Below are 11,245 nucleotides of genomic sequence, written 5' to 3'. Positions count from 1 at the left end.
TCCTCTCTGACCTACGTTTTTCCTCTTCTCTGCTGGAGCCAGGAGGAGGACAGAAGGGGAGCCCACAGCACACGTGCAGGCCTGGAGCCCAGGGGCCACCTGGACCATCACAGAACTGCCGGCGATCAGGACTCCTGGGAGGGGTCACAGCCTGGGCTTGGGGATCAAGGAGCCACCGGGTCAAGAGGAGCCGTGCAAATCGCGAGGTGGAGTCTGGCCTTTCTCCTAAAGGTAACAGGGAGCCACTGAAGGCTGTACTGCGGGCGTAATGTGATCCGATTTGTGTTTCAGCACCAGAGAGGGGCTCTTGGCTGTGATGCGGTTGTGGATCAGGCTTCTACGGTCACTCGGGAGGAGGGCGATGGTGGCAGTCGTGGGGGCGGGAAAAGGGGACAGTTTATGACATGGGACTTGGTTGCATTTAGATGGAACAGGGGAGAGAGAGGGAGGCGTTGGGGATGCCCCCCCCTCCAAGTTTCTGATTCTGAGGTGAGGAGCAGACAGGTGGGCTTGGTGGGGGCGGGGGAGGAAGGCTCGGTTCATGCACCTTGAACTGAAAGTGTTAGGTGGCCCTCTGGCTGCCAGTCTCCAGGCGTGGACGGCGGCTGGCGTGTCTGGAGCTCTGGAGGGAGCTCAGGGTCCCCGGCATCACAGCCCAGTCCGCGCCACAGGGGGACTCTATGGAGGCTCCCCCCTCCTGCCCCATCGAAAGGAAGAGCCTCCAGTGACCGCGGGGGACCACAAAGCTTCTGCAGAAAGCAGCCTCACAGCAGGATGTGTTCTGGGAGGAGCTTTGAGGGCCACGGGGAAGGGGAAGGAAGAGGAGGGACAGAGTCGGGCCTGTGCCACACTGGGCCTTTCTCTGCAGATCTGCAGGCTGCAGCGGGGACCAGAGACACCCGTTGGAGCCCCTCTGAGCCACCAGGGCCAGCAGCCTCCCTGCACAGACGGTGGGGAGCCAGTCGGCAGGAAGACTTAGGGAACCGAGCTCCAGCCGAGCTAAGGTAGGTGCTGGCTGGGGTAAGGTGTCCAGGGAGGAAGCCGGGAGAGGCAAATCCGGGCAGAGCAGGTGGAGGGGCCAGGAGGAAGGAGGAGGAAGGCAGGGAGCCCCGGAGGGGCCGAGACGCCCCTGGCTCTTCTGTACGTGAGCCCCAGCCTTGCTGAGAAGGGTTACCAGAGGCGGTGGCCCCCAGGATCACTCTGCCAAGTTAAGATCCTTTCACCCAGGACCCGGCGAGGGGACCCCTCCTTTCTTCTCTGGATCCTGTGAGTATCAATATTATAACTGGTTACACACGCCCGGGGCAGGAGAGCACACGCATCGTCCCACCGGATTCTAGTGTGCCGTCAGAGGTGGGCTGGATACGTATTTTAATGCCCGTTTTATAGCTCAGAGAGATGCGGCGTCTTGCCAAAGACAACAGGGCAGGTGAGCAAGGCACTGGCCCCCGAGTCGGCCTTCTGGTCCCGTCTACACCCCTTCTGGGACATCGTGTGTCTGTCCCTCCTGGGGAGCCGGGTGACGATCATGCTGGTCCGGTTGCTTCTGTCCACACGCACGACCGAGCGTCTTCTAGGTGTGCAGTCGGGGCCAGAGGCCGAGCAAGGCCAGGTCCCGGTGCTCAAGAAGCTGGCCAGCTGGTGGGGCCTTAAGACGCGGCTCAAGTAAGTGACCAACAGAAAGCAAAGTGCGCAAGGTCCCGAGGCGAGCAGAGGCACGTACGCGGGTGACCTCGGGGCAGGGGCTCCAGGGGGCTTTACAGGAGGCCGCACCCGAGCCTTGAGCGGCAGGGAGGGTCTGTGTGCAGAGGTGAGGCAGCAGGCATCCCGGTTGAGAACAAAGTGTGCAAACCCATAGCAGGAGAGCAGGTGCAAAGCAGGGGGTTTTACGGCGCAACACAGCTGGTGAGTCCATTTGGCTGCTGAAGAGAAGAGTTCATAGAGGGTCAGTTTTTAAATGTTTATTTATTTATTTTGAGAGAGAGAGAGGCACAGCATGAGCAGGGAAGGGGCAGAGAGAGACACACACACACAGAATGTGAAGCAGGCTCCAGGCTCTGAGCTGTCAGCCCAGAGCCCGACGCGGGGCTCGAACTCACGGACTGCGAGATCGTGACCTGAGCCGAAACCAAGAGTCGGATGCTCCACCGACCGAGCCCCCCGGGCGCCCCGAGGATCATCTTATTTCGTCCTTGCAGTAATCCGACGAGGCAGGTGCTATGCCTAGCTCTCTCCTCTAAAGACAGGGAGACTGAGGCACAAAGGTTCTAAGCAGGCAGCCCAAGTTGTGACAGCCAGAGAGAGGACTGGGATCCAGGCAGTCCGGCACCAAGTGCCACCAGCCCAGCCACACTGCCACATAGCCCCTCACCAGGACCTGCTTCTTGGCCGACATGGTGGGCGTGAATCTGGCCCCCAGGGGTTTCCTGGTCTACACCCACGCCCCGTCAGACTCCCTGCCCTCCCCCCAGAACAATGCTCTCCTCCCCGCCTCCTCCAGACTGTCTCTCTCACATCCAGGTGTTTCCTCCCCGGCCAGTGGCAGACACAGCAAGGGAAACAGGCCTGCCCCATCCCCAGGGAACAGCAGAGCGCAGGGCCCCCACGTCCCCGGTGCCTCGGGAACCTGGACAGCCCGAGTGGGCCTCGTAGGATGAGGGTTGAGGGTCGAGGGGTCCCCTCAGAGCTCGGCATTCCTACTGTGAGCCCACGAATCACATGCTCTAAACCAAAGAGCCGGGCAAGTATGACTGTCTCCATGGAGAGAAAAGGTCAGAACACTGGAAATAGCATCTGCCCCCAAAACTCAGGGGTTTGTGAGTCAGCGCCGGCAGGAGGAGGGGGAAGTGGGTCAGTGGCAGAGGGAGGGGGTCCCTTGTCCCTGTGCCAGAGTGGGGGGGGGCAGACAACAGGTGGGGGGCAGAGCTGCGACCTTGGGAAACTCTGTGTCTTTGTTCTTGGCCTTTAAGCCCGAAGGGATGGCCGCAGGGAGGGCTGGATGGAGGGTTCTGTGCAAACGGTCTGGACGAGGAGCCCGCAGGGCGGGGTTGGGGCGCAGGGGTGGGCAGGTCAGCAGCCGGGATCTTCACTGCTGGGAACACTGACCCCCCAGCCGGGCCTGTTCCTGGAAGTCTCCCCCTCCTTGCCTGGCACCAGTCTCGAGCAGTAACAGCGGCAGGAAACGGGGTCCCGCTGACTTATCCCTGTGGCCACCTCTGCGGTTCTGTGGTTGGTCCCCAGACGTGTTTTTACCCCATGGCAGTGACCAGCTGTGTGTCTGCACCTGGCCTGGGGACCGTTTATTGTTGAAGTTTTACGTTTAAGGACGAGTACGCTCTGAATCCCATGTCATTCATCCATTCATCCATTCACCCATTCATTCCTTCTTTGCCTCTGATCTTGTCCCTACGTCGCCGAGCCCCATGAAGCGTCCAAGATTTCACCCTCCTCGTAACTGTTTAAGTCAGCCTGTCGCGCTGTCACCGGCAGGAAACGGGAGACTCTGGAGTCTGAGGCGAAGGCCTCGATTACTTGTGGCCCCACAAGCACATGAGCGTCAGGTTGATGGGTCCCCCTCGTCCCCCAAGTCCCAGGGGGGGCAGCATGGAAGGGGGTGCTGTGCACCATCAGCCAAGGAGCCCTGACCTTAGGGAACCCCGGCTTTCACAGTGGGCAGCAGGCAAAGTGCCAGTTCTGCCCGGGAAGGGGACATTGCTGCTACCCTGCTGGACGGCAAGTAAATCTGCCCCGTGTCCCCAGCAGGGAGACACTGCCGCGGCCCTCCCAGGCTGTGCACGATACATACCTTCTCGGATGACCCGGCACAAAAGCTCACAAGGCGTGTGCACAAAAACACGCCCGTGAAGGGTTGCCTCCCAGCCCCCTCCCGCCGTCCCCTTCCCGCCACGCTGTGGCCACACTGTCCCCACGCCTCGGCACCTGGCCTGGCTTATCCCGTCACCTGGACCCTGTCTTGGGCAGATATGGCCCCACTCGCTCCCATCCATCCTCCCCTCTCCCCGCACCCAGGTTTCTTCTGCCCAGAAGTCACCTCCTCAGTGAGACCTCTCCGGTCAACCTTGTAGAAACCAGTCCCCCCAGCTCTGGAACCGCACATCCCCCCCCCTTCCCGGTCTTATCCTTACAGCAGTGGCCATCTGCTAATATCCAGCTTAGTTTTCGAGTTTCCTGGGTGTCCCCTTGCACACTCCCTACACGCCCATTAGATTGTAGCCTTTACGACAGCAGGTGTTTTTGTCTATCTGAAATTATTGCCAAATCCCCAGGATCTGGAACCGGGTCTAACATACAGAAGGGGCTGAACGAATGAATGAGTGAGCGAATGAAGGCACCCGTTTATTGGGTCTCCCGCTGAAGGCCTGGCTTTCTTACCTTGTGTCTGTAGGACGCTATCTGGCATGCTGCTGGTCTCCATAACGACGGAGCAAAAGAAATAATGAATGAAATGAATGAACGCTGTGTGCAGGGCAGGGTGGGAGGGCCTGCAGGGATGGGGTGGGGAGGCTCCTCCCAGGTGGTCGGGATCCACCCCTCGGCCACTTTCCATGCTGCCCACGCCAGCTGCTGGGAATCTTCCTGACTGGTTTCAGGGCGCTGAGCCTGGGTCCCCCCTCCCACTGGTTTCAGGGCGCTGAGCCTGGGTCCCCCCTCCCACTGGTTTCAGGGCGCTGAGCCTGGGTCCCCCCTCCCACTGGTTTCAGGGCGCTGAGCCTGGGTCCCCCTTCCCACTGGTTTCAGGGCACTGAGCCTGCGTCCCCCTTCCCACTGGTTTCAGGGCGCTGAGCCTGGGTCCCCCTTCCCACTGGTTTCAGGGCGCTGAGCCTGGGTCCCCCTTCCCACTGGTTTCAGGGCACTGAGCCTGCGTCCCCCTTCCCACTGGTTTCAGGGCGCTGAGCCTGGGTCCCCCTTCCCACTGGTTTCAGGGCGCTGAGCCTGGGTCCCCCCTCCCACTGGTTTCAGGGCGCTGAGCCTGGGTCCCCCTTCCCACTGGTTTCAGGGCGCTGAGCCTGGGTCCCCCTTCCCACTGGTTTCAGGGCGCTGAGCCTGGGTCCCCCTTCCCACTGGTTTCAGGGCGCTGAGCCTGGGTCCCCCTTCCCACTGGTTTCAGGGCGCTGAGCCTGGGCCCCCCTTCCCACTGGGTTCAGGACGCTGAGCCTGGGTCCCCCTTCCCACTGGTTTCAGGGCTCTGAGCCTGGGTCCCGCTTCCCACTGGTTTCAGGGCACTGAGCCTGGGTCCCCCTTCCCACTGGTTTCAGGGCGCTGAGCCTGGGTCCCCCTTCCCACTGGTTTCAGGGCGCTGAGCCTGCATCCCCCTTCCCACTGGTTTCAGGGCGCTGAGCCTGGGTCTCTTTGGCCAGCATCCTAAGCATCATCTTCATTTCCTGTACCCTTTGTCCAACCAGCCGGTCCCCACAGACTAGTTTCTGCTCCCTAGCCTGAGAGAGGTTGGGGACGGTGACCCTGTCCTACGAGTGCCTTGATGGTCTGTCATTCAAGAATATTTAGCAAGGGCTTCCTATTGGTAGAAGCAGCGTCAGGTAAAGGGGACCCAGCACTAAAGGAAACAGGATGTAATGTATGGTGCTTGGCACCGTGGATGTTTGTTGACTGACTCACAGGGGCACCGTGGGCAACCTCGGTGCCCAGCTCACATAATAACTCCTCTTGGAGCGTTAGGACTGGAGCCACAGCAAAGCTGGGGGGTTGCTCACTGCCTGCCTCCAGGGGCCAGGCAGGGGCACGAATGATGCCCCAGACAAGCTAACGGGCACGGCGGAGGGGGTGGGGGGAGGGCCCTGGCCCTCTGCACGGGGACAGCAGCCATTCAACACCCATGAGTAGCTGCCCTGGATAACTGTGGGCTGGCTGTGGCCAGATCTCCAAGTTATTCCTTTTATGTAAAAGCTGGGCATCTCAAGGGGCGCCTGGGTGGCTCCGTCAGTTAAGCGTCCGACCTCGGCTCAGGTCACGATCGCACGGTTTATGGGCTCGAGCCCCGCATCGGGCTCTGTGCTGACGGCTCAGAGCCTGGAGCCTGCTTCAGATCCTGTGTCTCCCTCTCTCTCTGCCCCTCTCCCGCTTGGGCTCTGCCTCTATGGAAAGCTGAGAATCTCGATTTTTATGTGAAATACGGCCTTTTTTTGAAAAAGTTGGCCACAGATGCAAATTTTCTAGAGCTATGGTTTCTTCTGGGGAGCGGGTGAGAGGAGCCGGTGGCCCAGAGGAGGAGTGAGGATGTTTGCTTTTCACTGGAGAGCGGTTTGTACCTTTTGGATTTACCATCGGCGTGGTTTTTACTTGAAAGGTGAATTGTATTGATATAGTAGGTAGGGCATGCCTCCAGGGCCCCAGTGCGAATCTGTGAAATGGGTTCCTTGTCAGGCGTGTTGTGAATACGGGTCCGTGAGGGTGTCAGTGTGCTGGTGGTGGGCCAGGAGTGTGGTGGCCAGGGCCACACTGCTGTCCTTAAGAAGTCACGGAGTGGCAGGGCCCCACAGTCTGACGGGCAACGACCTCGTCTCCTTCATTCATCTCTGAACTCCCCGGCCCTTGTCCAATTGCTGTTGCCCGGACAGGACACGTGGGTGTTCCATAGATGCTCTTTGATTTGCTCAGCAATGCCATCACTCCAGACCCTGCCAGGAACTAGGAAGACAGCCAAGAGGGCCTCTGAGCCGCCCAAATAGAGGTTCCATGTCTGTGGTTGGAAGCTTCGCTCTCTGTTCATAGATCTGTTTCTCAGGCTTTGTTTTTGTGTTTTACCTCCAAAACCATCGCCTGTGCTTATATGGCGTCCCAGCCTTCTGGAAGGGTGCAGAGGGCCGGGACAGGTTGCTGCCAACACAGGGGACCCTTTGCTGGGAATTCGAAAGAAACATCGTTGGGGCGCCTGGGTGGTTCTGTCGATTAAGCGTCCGACTTTGGCTCAGGGCATGATCTCACAGTTGGTGGGTTCGAGCCCCGCGTCGGGCTCTGTGCTGACAGCTCAGAGCCTGGAGCCTGCTTCAGATTCTGTGTCTCCCACTCTCTCTGTGCCCCCCCCACACACCCCTTTGCACGCTGTCTCTCTCTCTCTCAAAAATAAATAAACACTAAAAAAATTAAAGATGAATTGCAAACCCTCGCCCTCCCTGGCGGGGTAAATTACCCAAAGCCCAGTGGGCCGGTGGGCCGGATAACAGCCCCCACTCACCCACTAGGAGCAAAGAACAGCCCCCAGTGCTGAGACAGAATCATATCTGAGGAGTCAGAAAGTATGAGCCATTCAGGACGGGGTGGAGGCTTCTGTCGTCCGCCGACAGCTCCCGAAATCTCCACCATGTGACCATATGCAATGAGCTCCCGTGAGATGCATCTAGAAAACCTTCAGAGGCATGTTTGGGGGCTAAAAGGGGCAAGCCTCATTTCCTAAGAAATGCATGTCGGCCCAAGTGGAGACAAAGGTGATGTTGATGCATTTTGAGAATGACCCGGGTTCTGCATATTTCCATTTCCTGTCTGGTCGCCTGTCCCCTGAGGGCTCCCCCCACCCCACTATGGTCAACAGCCCCCAAAGGACAGGAAATCCATTACAGAGACACAAAGCCTCTCCAGCGCCTGCAGGAGGACATATAAGCCCCGAATAGATGTGTGGTGAATGAGTCAGCAAATGAGCGAATAAGAAAATGGATAAGGCGGTTTTCTGGCACCCATTGGTCCCACTTCTTCCAAGTTCATTTTCCATTAAAAGTCAGCCCAGAATAGCCCCGGCTTCGCACCGTGAGTCCTGAGACACACATACCCCCTTGTCGTCTCTATCTCTGGGATGTCATTTCCTTCCAGGCTGCCCGTATTCCTTCCCCGCTGACGCCACCTGGACAGAAGCTTGCCTGTGTGTTCATTCTACCTTCCCTGGGGCGGCAGGTGTCCTGCGAGGGGTGGGGGTGGGGGGGGAAGGGGTGGAGAGTGGAAGGGGGGGGTGGCCCGTGACCTCACACCCCCAGCTGAGATCTCGGCTCTAGTCCTGGTTTCATCATTCATTAGCCATGTGACTTTTGGCACGATACCTCACCTTTGCTCCCCAAAATATTTATGCCTTGTCTCCCGGGTGCCAGCACGGCCCCGAGGTGCTGGGCCTGCGGCAGGGGATAGATACGGCAGCACATTCCAACGAGTAGCCGAGAAAATTAATCATTACATGGGAAGACGCCTGATACCGATAAATGCTGTGAATGAAATGAGAGTGCGCTGGGGTATCGCCTGGGGTGGGGAGAGGAGTTTAGTTTAGATAGAGCGACCTCCCTCTCTAAGGAGGTGACATTTAAAACGAGATCTAGGGGCGCCTGGAGGGCTCCGTCGGATGAGCGTCTGATTTCAGCTCAGGTCACGATCTCACGGTTCGTGGGGTCGAGCCCCGCGTCGGGCTCCGTGCTGACGGCTCGGAGCCTGGAGCCTTGCTTCGGATTCTGTGTCTCCCTCTCTCTCTGCCCTCCCTCGCTCACGCTCTGTCTCTCAAAAATGAATAAATGTTAAAAAAAAATTTTTTAGGGAGACCTGAATATTGAGAAGTACCTAGCTGTGGGGAAAGGCGTTCTAGGCAGAGGTGTGCAAAGGCCCTGAGGTAGGTCTGGGTCTGGCAGGTGCGAGGAACATAATGAGCCACGAAGTGAGAGCCGGGTGAGCCAGAGGGAGAGATAAAGGTGGAGAGGTGCACGGGGGCCAGATGAGGCCAGATTTAGGCAGGGCGAGGGGTGTGGGGTTTTCTAAGATCTAAGAGATGCCACTGGAGGGCTTTATTCACGGACTGGGTTGTAGGGGAGAGCAGGGAAGCACGGGGACTTTTGGGGGGCATGGCCACAATCTCAGCATGCGGTGACGGTAGCTTGGACCCGGTGGGTTGGGGCAGAGGTCATCATGGTCAGTTTTCACCACTAACAGAGGGCGACCTGGGAATCCAGCTCCCCGGGTCCCACTTGGGAAGCCTCCCTCGGCTTCCCTGCATCAGTGGCTTTGGGGGCAGGGTCCGCCCCGTCCCCCCACTGGGCAGCACCTCAGGCCACCCCAGCTCCGCCACCCCCTCCCCAGACTGCAGGCACCCCGGGATCAGCCACACGCTTAGATTCACGACTGGATCTTCAGGTCTGATATTTCACATTCCCTCCAGACTGCGACGTCTCCTGTCACCCACAAAAACATGCCACAGACCATCTTCAGAAAGAACGAACGACATGACTGGTCGACACACCCAGCGTTTATCAAAATGTTGTCACGAAAGAGCTGGACATTTCTGGCACTTTTGGGCACAAAGGAGGCTGAAGTCAGAGCAGTCAGGGATGGGTCACATGGGCACCCAGGAAGGGACGGGCCAGAGGAGCAATTATTTTAGGAGTCTTACCATTTTGTTGTTACCCTGCTTTTGCGTTACGCGCAGGGCAATGTGATAGCAGGTCTTCCCGAGTTGGGTGGCGGGCTCACGGGTGACCGTTTTTCTCGTTAGGGATCACAACGTGCGTGTACGTTAGCTCGCTCCTGTGCACCAGCTGTTACGTAATACCAATAAAGTCAAAGATAGTACGGTAAAACCTTGGTTTGTGAGCATAACTCGTTCTGGAAACACGCTTGTAATCCAAAGCACTTGTATATCAAAACGAATGTCTTTTTTGTAATTAAAAAAAAATTTAATGTTTATTGACCTTTGAGAAAGAGAGAAAGACAGAGCACGAGCAGGGGAGGGGCAGAGAGAGAGAGAGGGAGACACAGAATCGGAAGCAGCTCCAGGCTCTGAGACATCAGCACAGAGCCCGACGCGGGATTCGAACTCACAGACCGTGAGATCGTGACCTGAGCTGAAGTTGGATGCTCAACCGACTGAGCCCCCCCACCCCCGCCGGGCGCCCCTATTCTCCAGCGCTTTGTATTGCCTGTGACTAAATTGTAGCCATTCCAATGGTGTATGTTTGTGTCTCCCAGTTTTAATCTGCGTTCCCTGATGACTAGTAACATGATTTTTGTGTTGTTTCGTTGTGCTTTCTTGCCATCCCCATAACTTTTTGGATGAACTGCCTGTTTACATATTTTTCCCTTTCGGGGGTATCATTTGTTTTCCTACTGTTGAGGTTTGAGAGTTCTTTATACATCCCGGATACAAATTCTTTGTCAGATATGCGATCTGAAAACATCTTCTCCAACTGTATACTTTGTCTTTTCATTTTCTTAAAGGCCCTTTTCGCAAAGCCAAAGTTTTTAATTTTGGCCAAGTTCAGTTTATCAGTTTTTTCCTTTACGGATCATGCTTTTGGTATCGTATCTCAGAATTCTCTCTAACCCAAGGGCACAAAGACTTCTCCCTATGTTTTCTTCTGAACCTTTATAGTTTTGCCTTTTACATTCAGATCTGTGAAACATTTTGAGTTTACCTTGGTTTGAGTTGTGAGATTTAAGTTGAGATACCTTTTTTTTTTTTTTTTTTTGCCTATTGATGATCAATTGTTCCAGATCATTTGTTGAAAAGACTTAGCCTTCCCCCGTTGACTTGGCTTTGCAACTTTGATTTTTTTTTTCAACGTTTATTTATTTTTGGGACAGAGAGAGACAGAGCATGAACGGGGGAGGGGCAGAGAGAGAGGGAGACACAGAATCGGAAACAGGCTCCAGGCTCCGAGCCATCAGCCCAGAGCCCGATGCGGGGCTCGAACTCCCGGACCGCGAGATCGTGACCTGGCTGAAGTCGGACGCTTAACCGACTGCGCCACCCAGGCGCCCCTGCAACTTTGTAAAAAATCAATTGGCTCTTTTTACGTGGGTCTATTTCTGGAGGCTGGATTCTGTTCCTTCCATCTGTGTCTACTTCTTCACTTACAACTTCGTAGTACTTCTTAAAATAGAGAGATGGGTCCTCAAACTTTTTTTTCTCAAAATTGTTTGGCTAGTTCAGTTCTTTATCAATTTTAGAATCTGCTTATCTTCTATCTACAAAAGAAATCTGCTGAGAGGCGCGGAGGTGGCTTAGTCAGCTGAGTCTGACTCTTGGTTTCAGCTTGGGTCATGATCTCATGGTTCGTCGGTTCGAGCCCCGCGTCGGGCTCTGTGCTGACAGCTCAGAGCCTGGAGCCTGCTTTGGATTCTGTGTCTCCTTCTCTCTCTGCCCCTCCCCCACTTGCGCCCTGTTTCTTTCAAAAATAAATAAACATTAAAAATTTTGTTTTTAAGAAATATGGTATTTTTATTGGAATTACATTAAATCTAA

At 56.3% G+C, this 11,245-nt stretch overlaps 1 protein-coding gene across 1 annotated transcript in view; it reads left to right on the top strand.

Annotated features, from left to right (window-relative positions):
• The first annotated feature begins 839 nt into the window (after positions 1 to 839).
• PIK3R6 (phosphoinositide-3-kinase regulatory subunit 6) overlaps positions 840 to 11,245 on the top strand; it is a 58,270-nt gene continuing 47,864 nt past the window's right edge. The window contains exon 1 of the mRNA XM_043583100.1: positions 840 to 1,004. The gene's annotated coding sequence lies outside the window, so the exon portion shown is untranslated. The remainder of the gene's footprint in view (positions 1,005 to 11,245) is intronic.

This window comes from Prionailurus bengalensis, chromosome E1 (assembly GCF_016509475.1).
Source record: "Prionailurus bengalensis isolate Pbe53 chromosome E1, Fcat_Pben_1.1_paternal_pri, whole genome shotgun sequence".
NCBI classification, from domain to species: Eukaryota; Metazoa; Chordata; class Mammalia; order Carnivora; family Felidae; genus Prionailurus; species Prionailurus bengalensis.
This window is presented reverse-complemented; position numbering and strand designations above follow the sequence as displayed.